The 27,357-nt window shown below is 45.7% G+C and overlaps 1 protein-coding gene across 3 annotated transcripts in view; it reads left to right on the top strand.

Annotated features, from left to right (window-relative positions):
- PLCB1 (phospholipase C beta 1) overlaps positions 1-27,357 on the top strand; it is a 345,096-nt gene that overhangs the window by 163,095 nt on the left and 154,644 nt on the right. The window lies entirely within an intron of this gene.

Genomic DNA, 27,357 nt, shown 5'->3' with positions numbered 1-27,357 from the left:
AGACACTTGGATGGCCCTGAAAAGCTTCTGAGATGCAAACCAAACCAGAGTCATACACCTGGGTGCCTTCATGATTATGTCTGCGTGATGTACCACAGCCCTGATCTGCAGGAGCAGAGTTTGAGAGGGTTGGGAAAGCAGAGTGCAAGGAGAAATGGCATGAGAGGATGGACAGTGGCTCTACAGCCCCCTCAGTGAGGTGGTGGTGATGTGCTCCAACCCAGAGCCCTCTGGGAGAACACTGAGCACCTGAAAGGAGGCATCAAACACCACCAAATAATGCAAAAGGCAATAGATGAGCAGCACACTCTGCTTGGTTTTCCTCCAGGCTTGTGCCCCAGCAAAACAAGATGTCATTTTTCTCTTGTTCTCTTGGTCCCTTTTCTGTGCACGGTGTGTCTTCAGCAGAAAAGCTGCTGTCACAGTGACACACTAACCCAGTTTAGCCTCAGGTCCTTTTTCTGTGGGGTGGGGGAAAGAACAGACTGCCTATGCTTGTGACAGTGCTGTGTGATAGAGGGGACTGGCTCTGAGTCTCTGTGCATGCAGTCCTTGCTGAGGGGTGTCCTTAAAAACGTTAAATATATGGAACAGGAGTTTGTTAATCACAGATCTGAATTTTCTGGCATTCCTCTAAGGTTTTGCAGCCTTTTATTGTCTCCTGAAAGCCTTGTGCAGAGTTATTTGGTCGTTGTACACCCCACACTGGGTTGTTTTTACCCAGCATAAAGAAATTTCTGTGTTTCCAACAGGTGACATCTGGGTGAAGACTTGTCTAGACACTCCTTAAAATCTTGTCTGTAGGAAATGGGTTTTCAGCTTGAAGTAAAATCTCAGTGGGGACCAGGCTGCTTGTAGACTGAGTATATATTGGCCACTCAAAACAAACTGTCCCATAGTGTGGAAGAGATTAAATGTGAAAACCAGAAACTTTCCCTTCTTCCCCAGGCTTTGATCCTATATCAATCACCATGTATCACTTAGCCATGTAGATTGCTCCTTTAATTTCAGGTGTTTATTCTGGTTTGCCTTTGTTCATGGTTTACTCTAGAAATCAGTGAATTAAGTATTTTATTCACTCCTTCACTTGGGTAAGTTAAACACAGGAAATTGTCTGAGAGGAAATCTGTTCATACTCAAAAATTAATTCCTCAGAAGAGTGGGAAAGGCAGAACTAAGGCTGCCTGTGATACCCAGGCAGAGAGGAGAGGTGGGTGGAGATGGACTGTGGATGTTCTACCCCTTGCCCTGCCAGTGTGAATCCTTTTAAACTGCTCAAGAGGAAAGGGATCCTCAAGAAACAGCACTGCTAAAATTACCTGCCCCTCGTTAGGAAGTGCAGACTCCATCTTGCAAAGCTCTGCCTTGCTGGAAATGGTGTTCACAGAAAGAGCTGCAAGTGAACCTCAGCAGAGAAGGCCAAGAAGGAAATCCCAGGCCTTAGGTGACAAATGGAGTGGCTCTGAGATGGTGGCACCAGTGGTGTGTGCTCAAGAGGGTCCCCACACACGGGAAATTGGAGCTCACAGTTGCTTGGGAAGGAGAAAATTGTGCTCAGGAGAGCTCAGGCACCTTCTCTACAGCACGGTGCCTTCCTCCCCCTGGGTTCCCATCACGCCTCCTCTCTCTGACAGACAAACCCTGTGTTGACATTTGGGCTCACAGAATCTCCCACTCCTTTTAAAATGAGAGGATTGTTACCTCGTGGGAGAAAGCCAAGCCTGTTACAGCAGCAGCACAGCACACCTGTGCATACCTGGTCTCATGCTTGGCTGCAGGCTCTTCCTTGGTCCATCCTGCCATCCAGAGGGAATCATTGCTCCTCTAGCAGACATTCCTGGCAGGAGATCCATCCCCTGAAGCTTGTTGTAGCATTTTTAGAGAGGCACAAATGAATCGCTGAACTGACAGCCCCTTCCCCAGTTTAGGGAATGGCTTTCAGCAGGAGAAACATTGGCCATAAAGGAAAGCTCTTTCATGTCCATCCAATTGATGCAGATTCTTTAGAAAGGTGTCAAAGCACTTGTCTAACAAGACAATGTCTAACCAATGTCTAAAAAGAGAATTCTAAGCCATGTTTGTTGTATGCAAGCATGTACACATATATGCATATGTGAGTTTTAACTGGCTTTTAATCCACCATGGCATTTGCTTGACTCTAGAGAAATCACACAAGCTTTGGATTTGGGCCATTCCTTCTCCTTCTCCTCATGGTCTTTCTGGATTTCCTTGTTCTTCCATTCCATGATTCTTTTTCCCCAGGTGTGTTTCTGTGGGAGCAGTGGAAGGACATGTGCACAAGTTGTCAGCGAGCTGTCAGGTTGTTTGTCCTGTTTCCTTCAGCTTGTGCCCTGGGTTGTTTTCATGTTTGGCTCAGCCATGCCAATAAACATTTGCAGATCACAATGGTGTTTATTCAGAAAAGATGCCAAAGGTCTCAGACTTAGAACATGAATAAATTCAAGGTCAGTGTTCTTGTGCTGAGCCACTGCTTTCAAATTCCTATGAATTATTCTGGATTTTTTCCTGCTTCGGTTGGCTTCAAATATCTCTTTGAACATACCTATTCATCAGCATCAAATCAAAAGCTTGGCAGCTATTTCTTGATTAAATAATTATTCCCAAACTAATAAACATCACAGCAGGGTTTAATTAATATATGTCAGTCATATGGCTTTTTTTTCTCTGTCATTTTTTTTTTCCTTCCTAAAAATACCACATTCTGAAATTAGTATCTGCAGAATAAAGGTGTGGGCTTTTTTCTGCAGTGAGCCACGGGAAAGACAATTAAGGAATCTGTTGATTGCATCTAGTTCTCTTTCTGTTTAGGCATGGATATCTCATGTTTGAAAGCTTCCTGCTAGAAAAGCTTCAAAAGTCTCACTGGAAAGCCTCCTTGCCCCTGTAGGACTGTTGCTATTGTAATGAAAACAACTCTGCTGCAATTTTATCTTTTATGAAAAATCTTCCTCTAACAACTTAGTTTTATTAGCCACCTCGCAGACCAGAACCCGTGGAGAAATTGAGACAGAACTGGGGATAAAACTTTATAATTTAGAAATATAAACCCCAGAGTGCTGCCCAGGACTCTGTGTTTTGGAGTTATGCATTTGAAGCATCTGAGCAGCTCTGAATGTCAAGTGTGATGAAGAGATGTTGATATCTCTGACCCTAGATGAGATAGCAATTAAGAGACATAATTGCTTGGATTTGTGTTTAGTTCTTCTTTTGGTGTTGTTGGTAATGAATGTCTCTTTATGCATAAGCTTCAAATTAACTTAGCCGAGTGAAAAGTGTTTTACTGTAAACAACCAGACAAAACTCCTTAAATTAGTCTAAGAAAATAAAGCAGCCTTTTAAATTAATGGGTTCAGTGTAGTTTTCCTGGTAGTTTCAGCATGTTTTCCTGTTCACACTTCCCAGAGACTTAGGGGGCAATATATAGAAATCAGGCTTTAAAATGAGCAAGCAGTCACAGTCCCTCAAGTGGATCTGACCTTGATGAAATGAATATTTCTAATGTGCTGAAGGGATGGGTAATTATTACCATATTCTGCAAGAAGCACGCTCTGCTTTGAAGCTGGCAGAATCTTTTCCTGGGGACTTTGTAGGATTAGAGTTTCTACACGAGCAGCAGTGCTCCCTTTAAGGACTGCATTTCCAGGTGGAGCGATACTCGGCTGGCGCACACCGAGGTGCAGAATGGCTTCAAACAGCCCTGAGATACAATGGCAAGTGATGTTATTCATCAGCCCATCAGGAACTGCACCCATGCAGGGTATGGAACAGCCTCATCTTTCATCTGGACCGTGTCACGGTTTCTGCCTTCAGCAGGGCCCTGGTGAAACACTGCCTGACTGATTAATTTATTTTCAATTTACAGGAAAGCTTCTGTGCCTGTCAATATTCTTAGGTACATGCATAGCTTTGCACTGAAGTAATACCTTTGAAGGGAGTTGGAGAAATGATTAGCTCATTTGGTCCAGAAAAAGTACTCATAAAGCTTTTGGAGTTTAATCTTATTGAATGGCTTCCTTGGTTGCCCAGTCCTGCTTGCACTGCTTCCTTTGTTCCACTGGTTTTACAGGTCTGATCTTTGAAGAAGGAGAATATTGCTTGGCATTCTGTATTCTTCACTTTATATAAATCACCTGCTTTGAGATTTGCTGGTTTTGTAGTAATTGGGTACTTAATTAGTAGTAAATGTTCAGAAAACATTGAATTTCTTTCCACAAGGAAAGTAATCCCAGGATTTTAAGAAGACTGAGTTTCCTATCTCCTGTTGAATATACATTTCCAAGTGTGCTAGATGGTTGACTGATGTGTTTATAAATGAATACATATGCTTTATGACAATTAGACAAAATTGGAACAAAAATTTGTCAGACAAGGAGGGCAGTGACAAAATCCCTGTGTTTGTGGCAAGAGTTTTGTGCCAACCTTGGTAAAGTGCTGAGATGCCAGGAGAACATCTGGGCTGCAGTGGTGTGTGCCTTGGTTTGGGAGAGACCTTGGTGTCTTCCCCTGAGGAGGGGGAATTTCTGAGCAGCTCTGGAGCAGCCCAGCTCTGGGAAGGCATTGCCTGCCTCCAGTGCCCCTCAGGGGTTTATGGAGTCAGTCACACCTCACTGGGCTGTGCTGAAAAGGCCACTGGGATGACCTTTGGGATGTGCCTGCAGGGCCTGAATGGACAGCTGGGGATCTCAGTGCCTCTGCAGCTGTGACTCACAGCTGGCAAGCCTGGAATGAGGAGGGAGTGCAGCCACAAGGGAATGGTGCTGAGGCCACAGGGGTGGAGCATTCAGCTCCTGTGTCCCCCGGCCCCAGGGAGGGGCTGCAGCCCCTGCACCGGCTGTGCATGGAGTATCAATGAGCTGCTTCTCAGGAGGGAACCTCGGAGGAAGCTGAGGTCTTAGTTAGCCCCAATCCTTCCTCCCAGGAGAGGATAAACTCCATCCTGCTGGATGCAGCATTGTTCTGCTCATGGCTGAGCTCTCTGGGAGCCCCCAGAGGACAGCTAGGCTAAGCTCAGGGCTGGGGACATCTGTAAGCTGATTGTTCCTGTCTGAATTCCCTGATAAAATGTCTCTCTCGGGTTTGCCATACACAATCCTCAGCACATTTCACTGGCAGAGGATGGGCTGGATTTCCCAAGCTCTGGAAGCTCTTTGCAGCCTGATTTTGGATGATTTTTACACCAGGTAGAAATGTCTGCACTGGCAGAGAGGCACAGGATCTGACAGCACACCTTGTCTCCCAGTATTGAAGCTCTTGACTTGCTGATCAAATGAGTGTACTGGGTCCAAGTTTGGGCATTGTTCTGCACCTTCTGCAGTGCTCTGGGAGTCTGTGCTCAGTTCCAGCCACTGCTGCTCAGTGTGAGGGAAAGTCCAGCCTGCTTCTCAGGAAAACGTGTGGCACAGGTTTTCTTTTTGGCTGTAACCACTTTACTACATAAACATGGACAAAATTCTCCAGGGTGCGGTGTGTTAAAGCAGCGTGAAACCCATTGACTCCCTCTCTTCAGAAAGCATAAAAATAGACAGCTCTGCAAGCAGAGCACTTCTCCCTGAGTAGAAATAGATGAAATACGAGGGACCTTCACTGCAGAGTGGTTTGGACAGCCTTTAATGACCAGCAGTCATTCTTGTGCTAATCTGTCCCTCTGTAGGAATATTTCCAGTTACTCTTGAATTGCACAAATCCATTTTATTTTGATCCCTCAGCTGGCAGGTGAGAGCTCTCAGGGCTGGGAGGCAGCAGAAATGAATATTCCACTGGGAAGGGAGACAGATGTGTGATCACTGCATCAAGTTAAGGAGGGCTGGGGAAGAAGGTGTCATTTATCAAACACCATTAACTTTGCAAGGACTTTCTGCTTCACAGATGAATCTGGACATTTTCATTACTTAGTAGACAATGGATTGGGTCGGCTGCATAATATAAACCATTTGGGAATGCTTTAAAACATTATCTGACAAAAGTTTTTCCCAAAAAAAAAAAGAAAAATCAAACCAAAACAGATCCAAAGAGCATTTGTGTGAGCCATTCTTCATTAAAACAAATAACATTTGTCTCTGTTCAGAGCCAGAGGAGAGAGCACTTTATTGCATCTTCGCTGATGGGGATTTTCTGCTTTTCCCTGCTTACAACTCTGCTGGAAAATTACGTATTTGCTTTCAAAACTGGCAGTGTTGCAATAGGTTTTCAAAAGAATTGGTTGGTAACCCTTCCCTTCTCAAAGCCACACTGTGAATAAAATATGAAAGGGCTGCTTTTTTCTATTATTTCTAGGCATGTAAATTTTAGCATTTAGCATTTTTCTGGTTGTATTTTATTATTACAAAACTCACCCATTGTTATCTGGGAACAAAAGAAGAGATATAAACTTCAAGTTTAAAAAATCCCATGGAGGCATTGGGCAAATCATAGTAATGGCACAGTTTGCATTCTCTGCAGTTCGTACATTGAAGTACCAATGTGCACCTGCAATTTCTATTCTAAAAAATGATTGTGAAGGCAAGATTGCTGCACCCCATTTACACAGGTGCCCGTGGCAGTGACTGGATGTGGTTAAATGTCCCTGCTGGGAGCATGAGCATCAAGAACTCACTTTATATTCAGCTGTGAAGCGTGGCTTTTCTTAATTTTAATGTTTGATGGCACAGACTGAAATAGATGCGTTATGTAATGCTAAAATGGGAGAGAAAGTTGAAGCAAAGTTGAGAATCCAGCCACCCCCACAACGTAGGTGTCTACGAGTCTGGGGTTGCATCTGAATCAGATGATCAGAGCCTGAAGTTTTCCAGAATGTCAGAAGTCCCAGTGCCAAAATTAAATGCAGACACATAAAGGGACTAAGCTGAGCATACGGGGGAGATGTGACCCTGGCAACTCTGTTCCAGCTCTTGCCCAATTTAGAGCTTGGAGAGTAGGTCTGTGAAGGAGGCCGTGCTTGCAGGAGTCCCAGTGGGCACCTGTGGGCAGAGACAGACTTCTGTAGAGTCACCAAAAGCCCTTTTAGAAAATGTTTAGAATTTCTTTTGTAATTTAGGAAGAAACTTCTGCATACGAAGCCTGTGCCTGATCTGTCAGGTGGATTTTAGTGCATGAGCCCACCCCAGTTAACAAAAACAATAGCAAAGTGTGGTAAATAAAAGCATCTAATAAAAAAGTGGTTACAAAGCAAGGATTCATTCTTGTGGCTGGGTCTTGCTTGAGGTGTGATTTGGTTTTCTCCAGGTTGCTCTTTTTCTGTCTGTTAATCGATATCCCACTTTCAGTAACTGATGGAAGTGCAAATGTTAGATTGGGTGAAGATGTTTCACTGAGAAGATTAATTAAGTATCGAGGCAGCAAATTAATAGCTCTGACTACCAGTCCACAGAGCTGGTTTTTGTGTAGGATTGAACTGCAGCACCTTATCCCAAGTGAGACACAGGGATGCAAAGCCTCATTCCAGTACACAGACATCTCCAGAGCAGAGCTGACACTGCTCCTGCTCACAGAAGGTGCACAAGAGGAAACTCAGTAGGGCAGATCTGTCTTGGAAAAAGAGAAATCACATTGCTTTGGTGTTGTATTTCATCTGCTTTTGGCTTCAGCCACAGTTTTCTACATACCAGTAAAATTCTGTCAGATGTTACCGTGGCTGCCTGACTGATGGAGTGGTGCAATTCCCTGCCTTGGAGCCCTTCCCACTCTGTTCTGGAAGCAGCAGCTGCCTCCTCCTGCTCCCTGAGTGTCTGATCCTGAGCATTTGGTTAAGCCAGACTTTCAGCTCTCGATCTCTGGGCTCTGCAGGCACAGAGGTGGCACAGCTGGCAGTCAGTGCTCTGGGCTCAGTTTAGCTCCTGGCACAAATCAGGCTCAGGTTTTACTGCTGCTCCTGCTGGAGAAGGTCTTGCCTCTGTCCTCAGCTCCTTTCAAACGTGCTAATTGCTCCGTGCTGTTCAAGTGGATGCAAGGGGGGAATGTTGCACCTGCAGTGGAGCTGAATTCTCTCCCACTGAAATTTTCATGCGTGGCTGCAGAGCAGTTCCTCCTGAGCTTAATTTCCAGTCATCACTGGGGTTTTACTTGTCCACAGACTTCAGGATTGCTTGATATTTGTGCTTTTCATATGACTAAATGCTGAAAAATACTTTACACATTGCTGTGCATCACAGTTACACCTCATTAATATAATCTCGTATACCTGAACAAATGGAGGTAGAACAAATAATTTAAAATAATTTGAGTATGCAGAAAGTTCATTAGGAGTAAAATCTCATTCTCAGTGTTACAAAACAATTCAGTGTCATTAGTATATTGTTGTTTACACGTATGGTGAACTTCCATCAAATATTTATACTGGCTTAATTTGGAGCTGACATTCAGAAGACTGTGCTGATTTACAGCCATGAACCCAGGTAAATAATTCCAATCTGGTTGCATTAAAATTCATTTCTGTAATTAAGTTACTGCTGTCGCTGGGAATTTTGCTCCAAGTTGCAGTGTGGATCCCAGCCTTCTTTTGCTCTCTTCCCTTTCCTAGGAAGAGTGTGGAAGGAGCTGTTGCCATGTCTGTATCCAGCCCCAACAGTTGATAGTTATGCTGTACTTTTAATTTCTCTGAGCAGCTCTGGGTGTGCCTTCAAGCCCTGCAGATACCTTTTACAAGAGGAAAGCCAGTGATTTTCATCAGAATGCACCCCAGTAGATGCACAGCACCCTCCAGAGCCTGCCTGCCAGCTTGAAGTGCTGACAGTCTGTGTAGAAAGCCACACTGTTACACTTTAAATACTCACCCGTGTCATTCTGTTCCAAGCAAGACTTAAGTTTTGAAAGACACTTGACAGATTGAATGTTTGCTCCTTGAGCAGCTCCTGGTTGGACTCCCAACAGCCAAAGCCTTTCTGCAGCCAGGTCAGTGGGACTCAGGTCTCCATCTCCATGTCCTTGTGTTCAGCATCCATCCTACTGCTTGCTGCAGGCCCAGGGCTGGAGCTGCTGCCTCAGCACAGCCCTGCTTGAGGGACTGCAGCATCCAGGGGTTTGTTGATGTGTCTGCCAGCTGTGAAACATCCCTCTGGTTTATCAGCCCTTGATGTGCCTGCCAGCTGTGAAACATCCCTCTGGTTTATCAGCCCCCTCAGGGACCTCTGTTCCTTATCATCCCTGCTCCCACTTCTCTTCCAATCTTAATTAATCCCTGTCAGGCGAAGCCACAAATTACTTGTCAGATCAATGACTGGGTTCCCCCTGCTCTGCCTCGGGCTTTCAGGAAGAAAGGCTATCACTTACCCTGGGTGGATTATCAGGGTGGACTATGGTGGGTTCTGCCACCAAGAATGAGGAGAATCTGCTCTGGCAGCTGCAGGTCAGTACACACTTTGTATGGAATGAAACGGGCTGCTAAAAGACACCCTGGAGTTTGGGAGGCAGGCAGGAATCTGCAGGAGCCTGAGATCCCAAGCTCTGTACTTTTATGGGCATTTATAACCAGTTGCACGTATTAAGGCTTTGGCAGGCTTGGGGAAGAAGGTGCTCAGGATATTCCATTTATTAAGTTGGAGTTTATTGAATTTCCTCCCAATTCCTTTGGGGCTGTAATGTCACTCCAGTGCTGGTCATGTGCAGGGGGCTTGTGTGTGCAGCAGGGAATAAATGCTGTAACTTGGTTTGCCTGTGTTACCCCAAGATCTTGGTCTGAAAGGATCAGCAGGATTTTGGAAAACTCTGAAAGCTTTGTTGCTGTTGTTGACTTGAATCACTGAAGCACAGATTTGTTGTCCCTGGGGCAGAATTTCTGTGCAGTATCTCTCTGTATTTCTACAAAGAAAGACTCTTAAGTTACAGGTTATTAATTCTGTCTTAGGCACTTGCTGCAGGATGGAACTGGAATTAGCAGAGTCTTGTCTTTGAAGTGTCATAAATGTATTTCTGCTACGTTTTATTAACCTTTCTCTGTCATTAAAAAGGTAATGGCAGTGAGATCAGTTGGTTCAGGTAATTCACCTTTCTGACACAGCTTTTCCATGGCTCTGGTTGGGCTTGAATTTCATTGCAGATATTTGTAGGATCCTTCTTTTCCTGAGTTTTATTTACAAAGGCTCAAGGATGAGCTTGTCAGAGCTGTTTGCTTTGTCCTGCTTGTACTTCTCTGCTTGCTTCTCTTCATGCCACATGTGTTTTGGATTTCTCAAAGTCTTTTCCCTGAAAAGAAATAAATTCCACTTACTTTCTTCATGCTGCCAGCTTCTCAGGATTTCTTATGGATCTCAAACTTCTTGTGGCTGCTAAGCCAGTGTGGTTTTTTTATAATACTTTGGACTGACATTACCACTCTTTGCAGGTTGTAGGAGTTGCTACAGCCTCTTTGTGCTTGAAAATGCTTCCACTGACACCAAATATTGGTATTGATGGTTGTTACTGGCTCAGTTTAAATCAGACATTATCTCTTTAAGGTCTGTTTGATTCCTCTTCCAGTCTAAAGAAGTTTCTGTTCTCAGTCATAAATTCGAGTTGAAATGCTTTTTTTCCCCCCAAATACAAGCATAATACACATTTTGGAAAGAATTCAGGGGCTTAAAGATCTGCCAATTTTCAAGGCCAGTTCTTTTTGTAATATTCCAAGTTACACCTCTCAGTGAGGATCTTCCAAAGCACTAATGCTTTATCTAGGCACTGTTTTCCTGTCAAGCAGCCTTTCAGTAGTTCTGCACGCAGAGCACTTCCACCACTGAGCCCTTATTTCTTTGCTGTCTGTGAGTTGCATAATATTGCAAAAATGCATTTAAATTCCAGTACCAATATACTGCTCAAGAGAAGGTCCTTCTGTTTACAGAGAGCAGTAATAATGTATTTTATATAGATAGATATTTTACCTTTTATTTTTAACTTTTTGTCCTTGCACTCAGCTGTCACCTCTTGGGGAGCTGACTGTTTTGTAACCATGGGGCAGCTGTGTTTTAATTGAGATTTATTCACTGGCAGGGAAGGGAGGCAGAACAGATCAGGAGCCACTGCAAAAACAAACCAGCCTTATTCCTCTGTGTGGGAAATCAGTCTCTGGGAAAAGTGTCCTTTTTGAGGAGGTCTTGCAGAGGGCTGTGCTCACTGTGTGCCCACATCCATGGCTTTGGGAGCCTGCTGAAGGGCTGGGGCAGCAACAGCCTGGAGAGAGGGTTCTGACTGCAGGGCCAGGCCCACAGTGGAAAGTCCATTCCCTGCTCGTGCTTCTGCTTGATAGGAACAAATCTGGGAGGGTTTCCTTTAACCACCCTGCCTCTTCCAGCTCTCTGGTACAGAGCCCTAATCCCTGCAGCCCAGCTCTGAGGCTCTCCCTGTCCTGGCATTTGGTTTGCCTGTTTAAAAAGAATTTCCCTCCTCAGTCTGTGTGCTGAGGCACAACTGTCACACTGCTTTAGCAGCAAACTTTACAGAAATAACGTTCTAACATTTTTATTGCTGTTTATATTGCTTTAAAGGACCTGATTCATGACCAGGGGACAGTTTTATTGCATTCTGTGAGCTTCGTGTCTCAGGCAGAATGCTTTTCTTATTGAACGCTGACCGCTGGATTTGGGGAAGCACCTCCCTTTGGATACTGACCTACTAAAAGAGAGCAATCCCTTAAAAAGCCACAGGGCTCTGAATTCTTGGCCTTTAGGACTTGATGGCTGTGGGCACAGGGGTGCCCAGGGGCTTGAGCCCCTTGGCAGTGCCATGCCAGGAAAATTCCAGCTCCAGTCCCAAAGCGTGGGAGGCTTCAGAGAGCTCAGAAGTGGCTGTGAGACACCCAGCAGGCTTTTTGTGCCTTTATCACCTCAGCTTTAGGTGTGGAGTCTAAAGGCACAAAGAATGGGTTTTTGGTAGTTCCAGATGTTTTCAGTGCTCCACCAGGCTGGAGCATCCCCACAATGAACTGAGCCAAGCTGTTGGGAAGAGGTGAGCTGTGAAGTGATCCTAGACCAGGGATTGGGCAAGTGTTGCACGGCTCATCTCTGATTATTTCCCCCTGTATGAATTGTCATTTTGCTTACCTAAAACCTGGACAGCCAGCCAGGCTGTGTCTCTTGGTGCTGCTCTAGCAGCAGGTACCTCCCTCTGGAAGTGCTGTCCTGTTCCATTGGCCAAGAGAGGATTTAGGCTACGAGTCTGGGCAAAATGACAAACTTCTGCTTTGGGAAAGTGTGCTGAGGTGAAGCCCCACACTGGATTTTTGTGGTGGGTTTCCATGCAATGTCCCAGTTATTATTCCCTTGTTTTTGGTTCTTCAGAACCAAATATAAAGTCAGGCAGCTCGATTTCTCTTTTTGTAGACAGAATAGACCTTTCCTGCTCCAGTCTCTCCACGAGGCCCAGGTCTTCACAGAAAAGGGAAATGGCATCTTAAGTTTCCATGTTTCTTCAAGTCCATTCCAGCCTCTGTTTCCAGGCAGGGCTGGATGGAAGGGAAGAGGTGTCTCTCCATGATGTTGTAGTGGTGACACAGCACTGGGTGCAGTGACAATAAATGTCTGTGTTTCATCCAGGTGTCACTTCCTCTCTGGAGCTGCTGAATGTTGAGCTTTGCAGGGAATTGGCTGTAGAAATGTGAGAGCAAAATGGTGTGGGATATATGGGGGATGTCTTTCACATCTGGCCTTCTGCCTCTGTTAGTTTGTACTGAAACATCCCAATTACCAAGGGGCTTTTTTACCTGCTGGGAGGCAGCATAAGTACAGGTCATCCCCTGTGTGTTTGTGCTGTTTACAATATACCTTGTTAGACCATGTTCAGCATTTAAATGAATTCATTCAGTGCAGGCAGCTCCTGTAATTGCAGGGGAGCAGCCCCAGTGCTGCTGCTTGTCATACCTGAGGATCAAGACACTGAGAAATTATCTCCCCACACCTTTTCTCTGGTAGCTTTAATGAGCTGGGATTTTACAGCTTGGGCTGAGCTCCCTGGGCTCACAATTAGCAAAGCCAGCAGAATGAGCAAACAGCTTGGAAATCTGGTGAAGCAATGAGTGTGAAGCCCTTCATGTGTGGGAACATGATGCTGCTGCTAGATCCAGGGACAAAGCCTGGGCTCTGCAAGTCCTCAGGAGGAGATTTCCAAAGCAGATCAATGCCAGAGTGTTTGACTGCATCCTGCAGCACGTGCCATTTCCTGAGCACCTGATTGCCAAAACCTGAATTGAGTTAGGAGGTTGGAGTGAAGTAGGTTTGTGATCCTGGAAAAAGGAGAAATGGAATCATTCCAGTCAGAAATAGAACTGGTGTCAGGATGGTCACATGGATCTACCAGGTACAGTTTAAGTCATTTCTTAAGAATGGCTTGTTAAGGGGATATCTGGGGGAGCAGAAATGTTCTTTTGCATCCCATGAGGAAGTGAAGGATCAGCCAGGGACAAAGGCAGGGTGCAGGTTAACTCCAGGATTCCTGAATGGATTGGACATGGATTGAACCTGAATACTTCACTGATGCCTCTGGCTGAGAATCTGCCTCATGTCTCCAGCGTGGTTTAATAGGAAAGGACTGAAATTATTAACAAGAAAGGCAAATAACTGCAGGCTAATAGTGAATCTGATTTTGGTTTTGACACTGAAGCCTCTTCAGGTCTTGATCAGTGTCAGGCTATATCAGGAGCTTCTGTGATTCAAGCAAGATGAGATTCTTTGATCATGGATGTCCTTGTCATTTAAAATGAGATTAATGCAGCCATGGATTGGGATGTGATTGTGCACTAAGGGTATTGCATGACTTTTAAAAATAAACAAAGCCACTAAAGACATTCTGAATTAATTAAAACTTCCAAAGTGGATGCTGCAAATTTAAATTTGTTTTTGCTCAGAAACTAAAACTTTCAGATATTTCATTGGGAAGAAAAAAATGGAATAATATTGTTGATTTTTTTCCTTCTCCAGGAAGTTCCTGCCCATGAGCTGTGGGTTATCTCATCCAGGACAGGGCTGCCAGGACTGGGGTGTTTTGGGGTGAAGCCCTGGAGGGTGGCAGGGCTGCAGCAATGGCAACAGTTGTGCAGAAACAGCACCTCTGCAAGTCCTCATTCCATCAGGCTGCAGTTTTCCGAGGAAACTGAGTTTTCTTCTGGGTTTTATTATTTGTTTGTTTGGGGATTGTTGTTCTTTTCTTGGGTTTGGAGTTTTTTTAGTGTCAGCAAGGCAGATTTTCTGATGGTGAGGAGTTTGTAAGTGGAAAACTGAGGGACTATCTCAGTTTTGGGCTTTGTGTGATGATTTTGGTGGGGATTTTTCAGGGGTTGTTGATCAGAGCCTGAATTTATGAGATGCTCTCCAGACATTGAGTAGGAAACACTCGTGATTTCTGCATTGCTTTGTGAATTAGTGATGAGGGTCTTCATTGCTAACATGTCCAGAGGGGAGAAATCCCCCAACCAACAAGAGAACAAAATAACACAGTGTGGTTTCCACAGGCTTTCAGGGCATGATTTATTTCTATTCCCTAACAAAAGGGAGATTTTAGATACTTTGCTTTAATCCTCATATTTTCCCCCCATTTCTCCTTTGCCTCAGCAATGTGTTTAGCAATAGCAGAACAGACTTTTTAGTATTTAAAAATCAGCAGTCATCCACAAGGCATCCTGCCAAGGGGAAGGGAGGCAGTGTGCAGGCTCTGCACAAAACCTTTCCACCATTCAGCAGCTGAAATTTCTTCTTACAGTTTGATCTCAAGATATGTCACCCTGTTAACAGGAGAACAATCTTGTGTCCAGGGTAAATATTCCTGAATTGCTCTCTGGAACATTTTTGCTGGCAAAAAGCAGCAAGGGCAGCTTTTGGTTACCTGTTAAAGAATAGCCTGTGCTGTGCCAGATGCTGATGAGAAGTTAATCAGTTTTTTGTGTGGATACATTCACTGCTAAAAATAAGAGATGGGAATACAATGGAGGCATAATTGCTGTGCTGGGGAAGAAAGGCTGAGAGCTGCACCTTGCATAATTTGGTGCTAGGCCAGGTGTTTTGAGGGACATATGGTTTACTGAATGAAATGTTTTCTGTGCTTGTGTTGTGGACTGTCTGATGAGGAATTCCACTGATTAATTTTCATGCTGTGTCTCACACTGGAGAGACCTTTGAATTTCTTTTGAGAGGCTAAATGTCTGTTATTTAACATACATTTCCTGTCACCTACACAGAAAAAGCAGCATTTCTGAAAGATGTCAGAAAGCAACCACAAATAGAATTTTGGAATGGATCCCTCATGATCTTTATGCAAGATCTGAACAGCAAATCATTGCAGTAAAACTGCTTCAAAAAAAGAAAAGTCCAAACAAAAAACCAGCCCTGTTCTCCTCAAAGTATTTATTTACCTGACTTTTTCATGTTCACGTCTGGCTTTCCTGTTCAGTGTTTGCAGTAAATAGGAGCAGACCTGTGAAGGGTGTGTGCATCTTTCAGAGCTGCAAATGGTGTCTCCAGGTTCCTGTTCCGAGGTCATTAAACCTTTGAGCACTTCAGTTCTCTTACCCATGAAATTAAGTTCATTTCCTATCATTTTAGCTGTCCAGCAGCTGAAGATTGAGCCCAGGGTAATCATGCAGGCTCTTCCCATGGCAGCAGTAGCAGGGATGGTGCAGCTCCTGGATTTTAAGTAGCTGTTTGCATGGAAGGGAGGTGTCTCACAGCTTTTTGGCTCCCTGGGATTGACAGTGGTGTGAGCACGGAGCTACAGCAGTGTTAAACAAAGCCCGAGGTGCAGCAGTGTGGATAAATAACAGCAAATGGCATTGTAACAACTGGGTGCACTTTGGTGGAGTACTTTAAAATTCCTGTTCTCCTCCTAGAACTTCAGTAAATAGACTGATTTAATCTGCTAGTCACTGGGAGCACTTAGTGCTGAACCCTTCTTCAGCTCACACAAAGGCTGTGCACAAAACTTGTGGTTTTATGTGTTTCTGTTTTGCAGAGCTGAACAAACACTGTATTATTTTATCAAAAACAATTACAAGCCTGTTAACAGCAAATAAAACCCGAGCTATTACCCCCCAACAGTTAGGACAAAGGAAAATGAGCATATGTAGGCTGATTAAATGGTGTATATTTAATTTTCCTTTCAACCAGAGAAAATGAGGGATGTCAGCTGCTGAAATTCACAGAAGACAGAATACAGTGGGAGCCACATGGGCTGAAACAATGATCCAGGAAAATCAAGTACTAGGGGCTCTTAAAAGAAATCTGGAGAAAAAAGAACTGAAATACAACAGAGGAGGAATCTCTTGGGAGAAAGAAAAAAAAAAAAATAGAAGAAACATCGCCCTGAAAGCTTTAAATTGCTAATGTTTACATCCATGGTACCATAGATGATGGTGTTATCTAAAACCTGTGATTTTCTCTCGTAAAGTTAATTTCAGAATTGAGATCTTTTCACAAATGAGGAGTTTTTATGGTGAGAAGCAGTGATGCAGGAAGACTCCTGGAAAGAAAAGGTCCAGAGAGATTGAGAAAGACTTTCAGGTGAGCAACTGGCAGCCACTGTCAAAGATTAATCTTAAAACCTGTCCTCATTGGAAAAACTGTCTCAGGTGTGTGAGATTTCTTCCTCATCTCCTTTTCTGCTGCTTTCTTCCCAGACAGCTGGGGAGTTAGCAGAAAACATTTCTTTTTCCCCTTAGGAAATACTTCTCTTTTTTTTTTGTGTCTGAAAATATGGAGAGGCTTCTTGCTGCTTGAAAGTCTGAATATGTAGAAAAAGGCTTGGAAAGGGAGAAGCAAGTGACATTGTCTATCCTAGAAATATCAAAGCCCCTTACTCATTTTTTTCTATTGCCTGAAGAATAATCAGTTTTTTCAGTATTTTGTGCCTCAGCAACAGAATTCTTCAAAGATTTTAAGGGGTTTTTTTTTGAGCTCCTCTTGAATCTGGGCTCTTGCAAGAATCTATAGCCTTCTCTAAATTTCTTTCTTCTTAAGCCCACGTTAAAATGTCACACCTTGGCAAAAGAAATATGTCAGAAACAGAACAGATACATTAAAGCAAGGGAAAAAACCACTTTTTTTTTTTTTTCGTGATAGGAAAATCTGTAGTGTAAAGAGGAATTGTTGATTTTCCTTGAAAAAGCCAAAACAAACCCAAAGGGAAGTTTCTGGGCAGGTTCCTCAGGAATCTGCAGGTCTGGATGTCACCAGGGCTGCTCAGGTGCCTCAGGTCAGTGTCTGCATCACTGTTCTGCTCCCACCATGGATGGGAGTTCCACCAGAAATCTGGGGATAAACTGCAGCCCATCAGCCTCCTCTCTCAGCTCATTCCCCTCTCCTGCAGAGCTCCCACTGATGAGCATCACAGGAATCCATGGCAACATGAGGAGGAAGGGGCATCCTTTTGCTTCTTGGTGCCTTGGTTTAGGATTGCCCAATTAATTCCTGCAGCATCCCAGGGCATGCCATTGCAGCAGCCACACCTCTTTAACTCCTGCACTCTGAGAGCATCTGCTTTTCTTTCTTCTCTTGGGAATGGGGGACTCAGGTTACACTCAGTGGGGTTATTCACACTGTGCTCCCTGTGGCACAGCCTCTGGAGGGCCAGCAGAGCTCATCCCAAAGGCTCCTCTGCTCCCAGAGTCCTGAGCACAGCCCTTCCTGTCTTAGATCCAGCATCTCCTGAGTCTTCTTGCATTGATGGCATCAGTTCAGTATCTGGAAGCTTTTTAAGCAACCTTCATAGAAACCTGCTCAGAAAAGCCTGTCCTATTTTGCCTTTTTTCCCCTTCCTTTTTTTAGGGAGAATGGCCAGTTTTTTTGTTTTGTTTTGTTTTGTTTTGTTTTGAAGGCAAAGTGGAATTTGCCTGACAGCTGATCTAATAAAATATGCTCTGCTCAGATATTTGCTCTGCTGCTGCTGCCACTTGATCTGAAGGGAAACAGCACAGTGAGCTGCTCTGAGCTTCAAAAAACTAGGAACTTGTTAGTGTTTGCTTTTGTGCATCCTTGTCTGGGCAGGATCTGGCAGGAGGCCTCAGGAGAGGCAGCAGTGAGCTCGTGTTGTTGTGTCCATGGAAGTGAATTTTCCTTTCCTTGTTTTTGAAGGTGTGAGGTTCCAGCTTTCTGCTCCTCACAAAGTTAGCTGGGATCCGTTCAGCTTCTCCTCCCAGTTCATGCAGGACATCCCTCTGGAGCAGCTGGCTCACCCCACAGGCAGGGGCTGTGCTGAGGGCACTGAAAAGCAAATCCCTTTGTTGTGCTCTGTGCCTTCCTTGTCCATCAGACAAAGCACAAACCTGCAGCTGCACTGCCAGGGCTCTGGAGGAAGGTGCAGAACCTCCATGTGAGGCACCAGGAGGGTCTGATCTGATCAAACCCCAGGACCCAAGGGGCAGGATCTGGCAGGAGGCCTCAGGAGAGGCAGCAGTGAGCTCGTGGTGTTGTGTCCATGGAAGTGAATTTTCCTTTCCTTGTTTTTGAAGGTGTGAGGTTCCAGCTTTCTGCTCCTCACAAAGTTAGCTGGGATCCGTTCAGCTTCTCCTCCCAGTTCATGCAGGACATCCCTCTGGAGCAGCTCACCCCACAGGCAGGGGCTGTGCTGAGGGCACTGAAAAGCAAATCCTTTTGTTGTGCTCTGTGCCTTCCTTGTCCATCAGACAAAGCACAAACCTGCAGCTGCACTGCCAGGGCTCTGGAGGAAGGTGCAGAACCTCCGTGTGAGGCACCAGGAGGGTCTGATCTGATCAAACCCCAGGACCCAAGGGGGTGTGCAGGGCTCAGTCAGGTGTGGCCAGGTGGCACTAGGTGACTGGGAGAGCCATCCCTCTGGGGCTCCCTGCCTTGGGGCTTGTGTGAGTGCTCCCTCACAGTGCCAGGCCAAGGGCTGAGAGCTGGGCCATGGTTTTCTCTGACTCCTCAGAAGGTAATGGGGGTGCATTTGTTACCCCAAACATCAGAAAGGCTGAGTGAGACCCAAAGAACAGAACCTAAAGAAATGCAAACAGCATTTCCAAGAGGCACTGGCAGGAAGAGGGAGGAGGGCATTGTTAGACACTAGATCAGTCAAGAAGAGTGGAGCTTTTCCTTGGAAGGAACAAGTCAAACAAATGCAGACCTTGGATGGCCCTTGGCAGCTTTTCTAGGTCACAGCAGCCTTGACAGAAGATGTGGATATCAGCAGATGTGTGTTACACATGGAAGAAGCAAACACAACTCCAAATGGCAGCAGAAGAGATCAGGTACTGAGGCAAGGACCCATCCAACACATGGAAATCTGATTTTATTTAGGGCTGGCAGGGAAAAGCAGTACCAGATTAGGGTATAACCCCTCTAAAGGTGCTAAATGATCAAACACATTCAAGGGTGTTTGATAAAGGTTCTGGCAAACTGATTTGAGAGAAGTAAGTTTATTTGTGTCAGTTGCTCTAACTTTCTATATTTTTAAAAACTGTCCCCATTGTAATTTAAATGTCTCCTTTCCTTTGTATTAATATGAACATCCCAGCAGTGGTAAGTGGGGGGTGTTTGGTTGTCTTTATAGTTTGATTGGAGGTTTTTGTGTGTTGTTTGTTTGTGGGTTTTTTTTTAAATGTTGTTGAGTTGTGGTCTTTGTTATTTATTTCTTTAATCCATTTGAATCATGAGTACAGCCTGGTTGTGGACAAGCTCCTGTAGTACCTCCTCAGAGTTGCAGTTAGAGGTCTCAGAGGTCAGATTTCTGGGTAGATTATATCCACTGCTGCCTGAAAGTTTCTGTCTCTGTTGTGAATTTCCTGCCATTCAGGAGATTTACACCTATTCAGCAGCCTGGTCTAAAAAACTGATTAGAAACTTGATAAGGCAGAAATAAATTTCTGCTGGGAATCCTGCCCAGAGGGCTGCTCAAGCACTTCCATTCACTGTGTGTTGGATTGGCACAGGTTGTTTTTCCTGGGAAGGTGTAAGGCTGTACTTTTATTCCATTTCCCAGGGTTGCATTTATCCCTCTTTCCAAACATCCTGTTGTTCCCTTCCTCCAGGAGCTTAGTTATGAGTTGGGATGAAAACCAAAATCAAACAGACATTTAAAGAATTTGCTGAGAATTTACTCCCTGTTGTTAGTTGTGCTTGCACAGAAAGGGGCAAATGCCACAAGCACCACCACCATGTAGAAAGTTAAAACCAGATGGTGGTGCCAATATGAATTATCTCACAGTAATATTAAAGAAATATGTTTGTTATAGTACATATTAAAAATATACATTATTCTGAGAGGATTACAGAATGCCAAAGACAGGATTTTTTTCCAGTAAGCCCACTGAGCAAATTTTAAAAATCCCAACCTATTGAAGTGTCTGAATGGTATGGAAAATATGGGAGAGAGGAATAAAAGGTGCTTGGAAGATTTTGACCCCGTGTTGCTCATGCTCTGTAGTCTCAGGTAGGTGCCAGCATGTACCACGTGGCTCTGGCTTGCTGCTGTTTTGGGAAATCATTAATTGAAGCACTCAGGCTGACTCCAGGCACTGTTGATCTCCCTGTTTATGGTACTGAGCCATTTCTCACAAGGATTTTATCTGCAGGGGATTGGTTTGGTTTGTGGGGGAGCTCCCCTGGTTGCCAGGGTTGGGGGTCACTGGAAAGGTCCCGTTCCACAGCCTGGGGGGAGTTCTCCAAAGCACTGCTGGGATTCAGCTGCTGCAACAGGAAAAGCTGAATAAAACAGGGAATTACAGAAAGCTTTGAGTGCACTGCATGGCCAGGCACACATATCCCCACAGAACTGAGACTGGCACCTTCAGAGTCTCCCAGTGGTGCTGAGATGTTCAGCAGACCCCACAGAACTGAAACTGGCACCTTCAGAGTCCCCCAAGGGGGCTGAGATGTTCAGCAGACCCCAGAGAATTGAAACTGGCACCTTCAGAGTCCCCCAGGGGGGCTGAGATGTTCAGCAGACCCCACAGAACTGAGACTGGCACCTTCAGAGTCCCCCAGGGGGGCTGAGATGTTCAGCAGACCCCACAGAACTGAGACTGGCACCTTCAGAGTCCCCCAAGGGGGCTGAGATGTTCAGCAGACCCCACAGAACTGAGACTGGCATCTTCAGAGTCCCCCAGGGGTGCTGAGATGTTCAGCAGACCCCAGAGAACTGAGACTGGCACCTTCAGAGTCTCCCAAGGGGGCTGAGATGTTCAGCAGACCCCACAGAACTGAGACTGGCACCTTCAGAGTCCCCCAGGGGTGCTGAGATGCTCAGCAGACCCCAGAGAACTGAGACTGGCACCTTCAGAGTCCCCCAAGGGGGCTGAGATGTTCAGCAGACCCCACAGAACTGAGACTGGCACCTTCAGAGTCCCCCAAGGGGGCTGAGATGCTCAGCAGACCCCACAGAACTGAGACTGGCACCTTCAGAGTCCCCCAAGGGTGCTGAGATGCTCAGCAGACCCCAGAGAACTGAGACTGGCACCTTCAGAGTCCTCCAGGGGGGCTGAGATGTTCAGCAGACCCCAGAGAACTGAGACTGGCACCTTCAGAGTCCCCCAAGGGTGCTGAGATGCTCAGCAGACCCCAGAGAACTGAGACTGGCACCTTCAGAGTCCTCCAGGGGGGCTGAGATGTTCAGCAGACCCCACAGAACTGAGACTGGCACCTTCAGAGTCCCCCAAGGGGGCTGAGATGTTCAGCAGACCCCACAGAACTGAGACTGGCACCTTCAGAGTCTCCCAAGGGGGCTGAGATGTTCAGCAGACCCCACAGAACTGAGACTGGCACCTTCAGAGTCCCCCAGGGGTGCTGAGATGTTCAGCAGAGCCCACAGAACTGAGACTGGCACCTTCAGAGTCCCCCAAGGGGGCTGAGATGTTCAGCAGACCCCAGAGAACTGAAACTGGCACCTTCAGAGTCCCCCAGGGGTGCTGAGATGTTCAGCAGACCCCAGAGAACTGAGACTGGCACCTTCAGAGTCTCCCAAGGGGGCTGAGATGTTCAGCAGACCCCACAGAACTGAGACTGGCACCTTCAGAGTCCCCCAGGGGTGCTGAGATGTTCAGCAGAGCCCACAGAACTGAGACTGGCACCTTCAGAGTCCCCCAAGGGGGCTGAGATGTTCAGCAGACCCCACAGAACTGAGACTGGCACCTTCAGAGTCCCCCAGGGGTGCTGAGATGTTCAGCAGACCCCAGAGAACTGAGACTGGCACCTTCAGAGTCCCCCAAGGGTGCTGAGATGTTCAGCAGACCCCACAGAACTGAGACTGGCACCTTCAGAGTCCCCCAGGGGGGCTGAGATGTTCAGCAGACCCCAGAGAACTGAGACTGGCACCTTCAGAGTCCCCCAGGGGGGCTGAGATGTTCAGCAGACCCCAGAGAACTGAGACTGGCACCTTCAGAGTCCCCCAGGGGGGCTGAGATGTTCAGCAGACCCCACAGAACTGAGACTGGCACCTTCAGAGTCTCCCAAGGGGGCTGAGATGTTCAGCAGACCCCACAGAACTGAGACTGGCACCTTCAGAGTCTCCCAAGGGGGCTGAGATGTTCAGCAGACCCCAGAGAACTGAGACTGGCACCTTCAGAGTCCCCCAGGGGTGCTGAGATGTTCAGCAGACCCCACAGAACTGAAACTGGCACCTTCAGAGTCCCCCAAGGGGGCTGAGATGTTCAGCAGACCCCACAGAACTGAAACTGGCACCTTCAGAGTCCCCCAAGGGGGCTGAGATGTTCAGCAGACCCCACAGAACTGAAACTGGCACCTTCAGAGTCCCCCAAGGGGGCTGAGATGTTCAGCAGACCCCACAGAACTGAGACTGGCACCTTCAGAGTCCCCCAGGGGTGCTGAGATGTTCAGCAGACCCCACAGAACTGAGACTGGCACCTTCAGAGTCCCCAAGGGGGCTGAGATGTTCAGCAGACCCCACAGAACTGAGACTGGCACCTTCAGAGTCTCCCAAGGGGGCTGAGATGTTCAGCAGACCCCACAGAACTGAGACTGGCACCTTCAGAGTCCCCCAAGGGGGCTGAGATGTTCAGCAGAGCCCACAGAACTGAGACTGGCACCTTCAGAGTCTCCCAAGGGTGCTGAGATGTTCAGCAGACCCCAGAGAACTGAGACTGGCACCTTCAGAGTCCCCCAGGGGGCTGAGATGTTCAGCAGACCCCAGAGAACTGAGACTGGCACCTTCAGAGTCCCCCAGGGGTGCTGAGATGTTCAGCAGACCCAGGCACGTTGCTGTCACTGTTGTGTGCTGGTGTTCACAGGGGTCCCAGGAGAGGGAAGAGATGAGAATCTTGACTCCATGTTTCACAAGGCTGATTTATTGTTTTATGATCTATATTATATTAAAAGAAAATGATATATTAAAACTTACTAAAGGACTAGAAGAAAGGATTTCATCAGAAGGCTTGAAAGGAAAGAAGTGGAAAGAATGGAATGCTAACAAAAGCTCGTGCTGACTGGGATTGGCCATTAATTAGAAACAACCAATCACAGATGCACCTGCTGCATTCCACTGCAGCAGATAATCATTGTTCTTCTTTTCCTCTGAGGCTTCTCAGCTTCTCAGGAGAAAAACCCTGGCAAAGGGATTTTCCAGAAAATATCATGGTGACACTCCAGGACACAAAACCACACGAGCACACACACTGCTGTTCTCGAGGTGAAAAAAGGGAAGTTTATTCTCTGACTCCAACATTTATAGATTTCCAAAGGTGACAGTGGATTGGAGGGTGACAGTGCCACCTCTTCAATGACACTGGACAAACCAACAGCCCATCAAATTTCTCTTCTTCTATAAAAGAATGTAAAACAATAAGTTATTTACAGAAAGTGTGTGAGAAAGTTGGTTACAAGAATGTAAACATCAGGAGGCTTAGAAAATCTTAAAAACTCAGGGTGACACCATGCTCCTCATCACCTCTGGGTCATGGGAGACATTGTACATGGACATCTAGAGGGAAAAATTCTACAGCAGCGCTGCTGCCAGGAGAGGCTGCTCTGGAGGGGGCTGGAATACAGAAATAAATAAATAGAGAGGTGTGGGTGGCCTGACAGCACCCCTCCAGCTGCCTGGGGACAGTGCAGCAGTCCCCAGCTCCTGGCAGGATGAGGCAGCCTCTGAAGTGGCCCGTGGGAAGCAGTGCCAGGCTGGCAGGATTGTTAGCCAGGTGTCTCCTAGGGTGTGAACTGCAGCAGGTGTAGATGGCTGAAGGGCCCCGTGCCATTTTCTGTAAGCCAGGCTGGGGGTGGCTCTGGTGGCTTTTCAGAGCAGCATCCCAGGGACACAGCCAGGCAAGGAAGGAAGGGAAGGTCTTACCTCTGCTCACGTGAATGCAGTGAGGTTTTGTGCTTCATCACTTCAGAGCTCATTCAGATGTGTAAGGATGAAGCATACATTTATTCCTCATGAAAATCCATCAAAGGGGAAAAAGACTTCTGCTGTGTTAACACTCTGTGAGGCAAGAGGGCTTGATCAGAATGTAAGAAAAATGAAACTCAGACTTTAGAGAAGCAGAAGAGGGAAAAGCTCAGTTTACAGAGGGGAGAAATGAAGACACTGAAATTCAGGATTTTTCACCTCTCTTATCACAAGAGATGTCCAGGTTTTGTTTGTCTCCTTGTTAAAGGATGAGGGGAAAAAAGAGCTCAGAACAGCAAGGTATTAATGCATCTTTATTTAAAACCCAGTGTCAAATTGTTGTTTTGGGGAAGTGACATTTTGAATATTCTCATATTTGCAGAATATCCCTTTCCAAATTGCCTCCATTATAACTATTTGTTTTCCCAAGGATGTATTGGAAGGGATCCAACTGGAGGAAGTGTACCCTCAGTGCCATAAACTTATGTGCACAAAATATTTTTCATTCCCTTTTCAAAAAGCATTGGACTTTGTAACCTTTCAGAAATATGTTGGTCAAACCCTGGAGTTCAGGGTTTTGCTCAGTCAAGTGCTCCACTGAGGATCCTTGGGAAGTTCAGCAAAGGGGGGAGCACAAAGGGTGGCCTGGAGTTTGTGCAGGAATTTTCCAGCCTCCTCTACTCTTTTCTGGACTCCTTTCTCCTGGCAAGCCTATTTACTTGACATCCTCCAGCTAAAATTTTATTTTTATCATTGAAAATGAACTGCTTGGGTAGTTTATACACATCAAAGTGGGGTTTATTTTCCATTGCCTTTAAGGCTGTTTTATCCTTCAAGCTGGAAAGCTTCTTATCTAGATGAAACAGCCTTAAATGGCTGGATTTAGTTCATTAAATTCTTGGATAACTGGGAGTCTGTCTGGCACTTAGCAAGTGAAATTAGGAAGAGAAGTGCTGATCCACCCTCTGAATGTAAGAAATGGAATTCTTTGCAGCTGCCATGATTTGTACCAGGAGCTTTAAAAACAATTAATCGTGGTTAAACTTCCTCTGCCAATTTTTCCCCCTTTCTCAGCTCCTGTAAGTGCAGGTGAACCTCTCTGAACTGAGGAGGGGTGTTGGGTTTGTGCATTAGAGCAGCATTCCCATTATCTCTTGGTTTCTGTGCATCACCTGGTGGTGGCACCTAGGCAAGGGTCACGTGAGGTTCTGGGGTGAAAAATATTCTTTGTGTCCTTGTGCTTTCCCAAAGTTTAATGATTTCATAGCCAGCCATGGGTATCAGGGGGGCAGAGGTGTTCAGTGAGAGCTGTCTGCTTCTGAAAGAGCAGCAGCTCCTGTCCCTGTGGCTTTCCCTGTGAACCATGAGGAAAACTGATGGAATTGGAGGAGTTTGAAGGACCAGGTTTGGTGCAGTTGTCTTAGTGCTCTGGATCTGCAGATGTACAGGCAGCAACCTGGATTTATGAGGGAATTTTGGTTCTAGAACTCGTGGGAATGATTCAGATGCCCAGAACTGCTCACTCTGAAGTTTGCATCTGGATTTTTTGGGACCATTTCCATCCCTTTCTGCTTGTACTGATTTTTCCTCTTCCATGGCTTGGTGTTCTCACATTGCCTGGCTGCTCACAAATATGTGATCTGTGACACTCAGGATTTTCAGCACTGTTCTCCAAGTGATGGGTTGTGTTCCTCAGGCTTGATTTTAAATTGATCCAGCCACCCTTTGTATATTCCCTTCCCCAATTAGTTCTCAAAACCGTGGAGTACAAAACCAGTGCCTTGAAATAATGTCCATGGCATCCCCTGAAGGTTCCTCTCTGCAGCTGCTTGCCAGAGACATCAGTGCTTGGGTGTCCTTTTCCTGGCAGTGACTGAAGATGGTTCCTGTATTCCACAGGTGCTGAAATTAAACCACCCAAATCCAGTGTCTGCATTTATTCACTGTTGTCTCTCCCTCCTCAGCCAGCAAAACATTTTTGTGGTTCTTACTCGTGCTCCTTGGAGATTTTACTAGGTTTGTTTTTTCTTCAGTAGTCATGTCGTCTTCTAAACCAGGAGCCTATTTCTAGTTGGTGGTTTTTTGGTTTTTTTTTTTCTGTTAGATACTTATTTTAAAAGTTAAAATGTACTTAGAGAAAATCCTCCTCTCTGGAGTAAATAGACACTGACCAAGTTGTAAAAAGAAGTCTTATTTTGATTTTTATTATACATTTCTTCTTCTCTACTAACTTTGCCATCTGAGGCAGTGGCATCTGCCATATGATTTTGCCATGTGGTTTTTAGCTGATTTTATGGATTTTCAGAGTCAAGTCCCTCGGCTTTGTGGTCCCCTGGCTCCAATTCCCACCGAGCTGGGTTGTCCCCAGGAACCAGGACAGCTCCATCAAGATCTGCAGGGAATGAGTTCATCTGTGGGGCTCATTTGGCATCAATCTGTAGGTGTCAGGTGTCTACGTGTATTTCTGCTTCTGCCCTAGGGGGCAGGGAAGGCTTTGTGACACAGGACAGTGCAGGACAGCTCATCATTAGCCAGCAATAATCAATCAGATGTGCCATTAAGAGCCTGTTCTGAGCTCACAGGCTGATTTGCAGGAGCTGAGTGTTTGCTACAGCCCAAGAAAGAAACAATTTCCACTTCTGTTGCATCATCATTGAAATGGTTTATTTTTCTTTCCTATGCTGCAAATGAGTTTCCTAGAATTAAATACTTTAAGGTAATGGGAGCAGTGAGTGTTTACAATAATTAAAATCACGTAAATTGAAACCTTTAGCATTAAGCATCCCACGTGACTTTGTAATTGAAAACAAAGACACCAAAATGTGTCTCAGACAGGTAAGAGTGAACAAAATATTGCTGGCATGGCACACAGCCTCTTCTCTTGGTTTTTTTTTTGTTTTTCTCCTCTGCTGCTGAGTGTGTCTGAAATGTTGCAGTAATGAGCAGCTCATCAGTCAGATGTTTTCAGTTCTGCCTCTCTGGGTTTCATCTGTTCTGTCCCTGTGGGGTGGGTTCTTGGTGCAGGCAGCGCTGCAGACCGGCTGGGTGCACTCCTTTCCACCAGCCAAAGAACAAAAGAATGCATTCCAATGCAAG

Source organism: Haemorhous mexicanus, chromosome 3 (genome assembly GCF_027477595.1).
Source record: "Haemorhous mexicanus isolate bHaeMex1 chromosome 3, bHaeMex1.pri, whole genome shotgun sequence".
Classification (NCBI taxonomy): domain Eukaryota; kingdom Metazoa; phylum Chordata; class Aves; order Passeriformes; family Fringillidae; genus Haemorhous; species Haemorhous mexicanus.
This window is presented reverse-complemented; position numbering and strand designations above follow the sequence as displayed.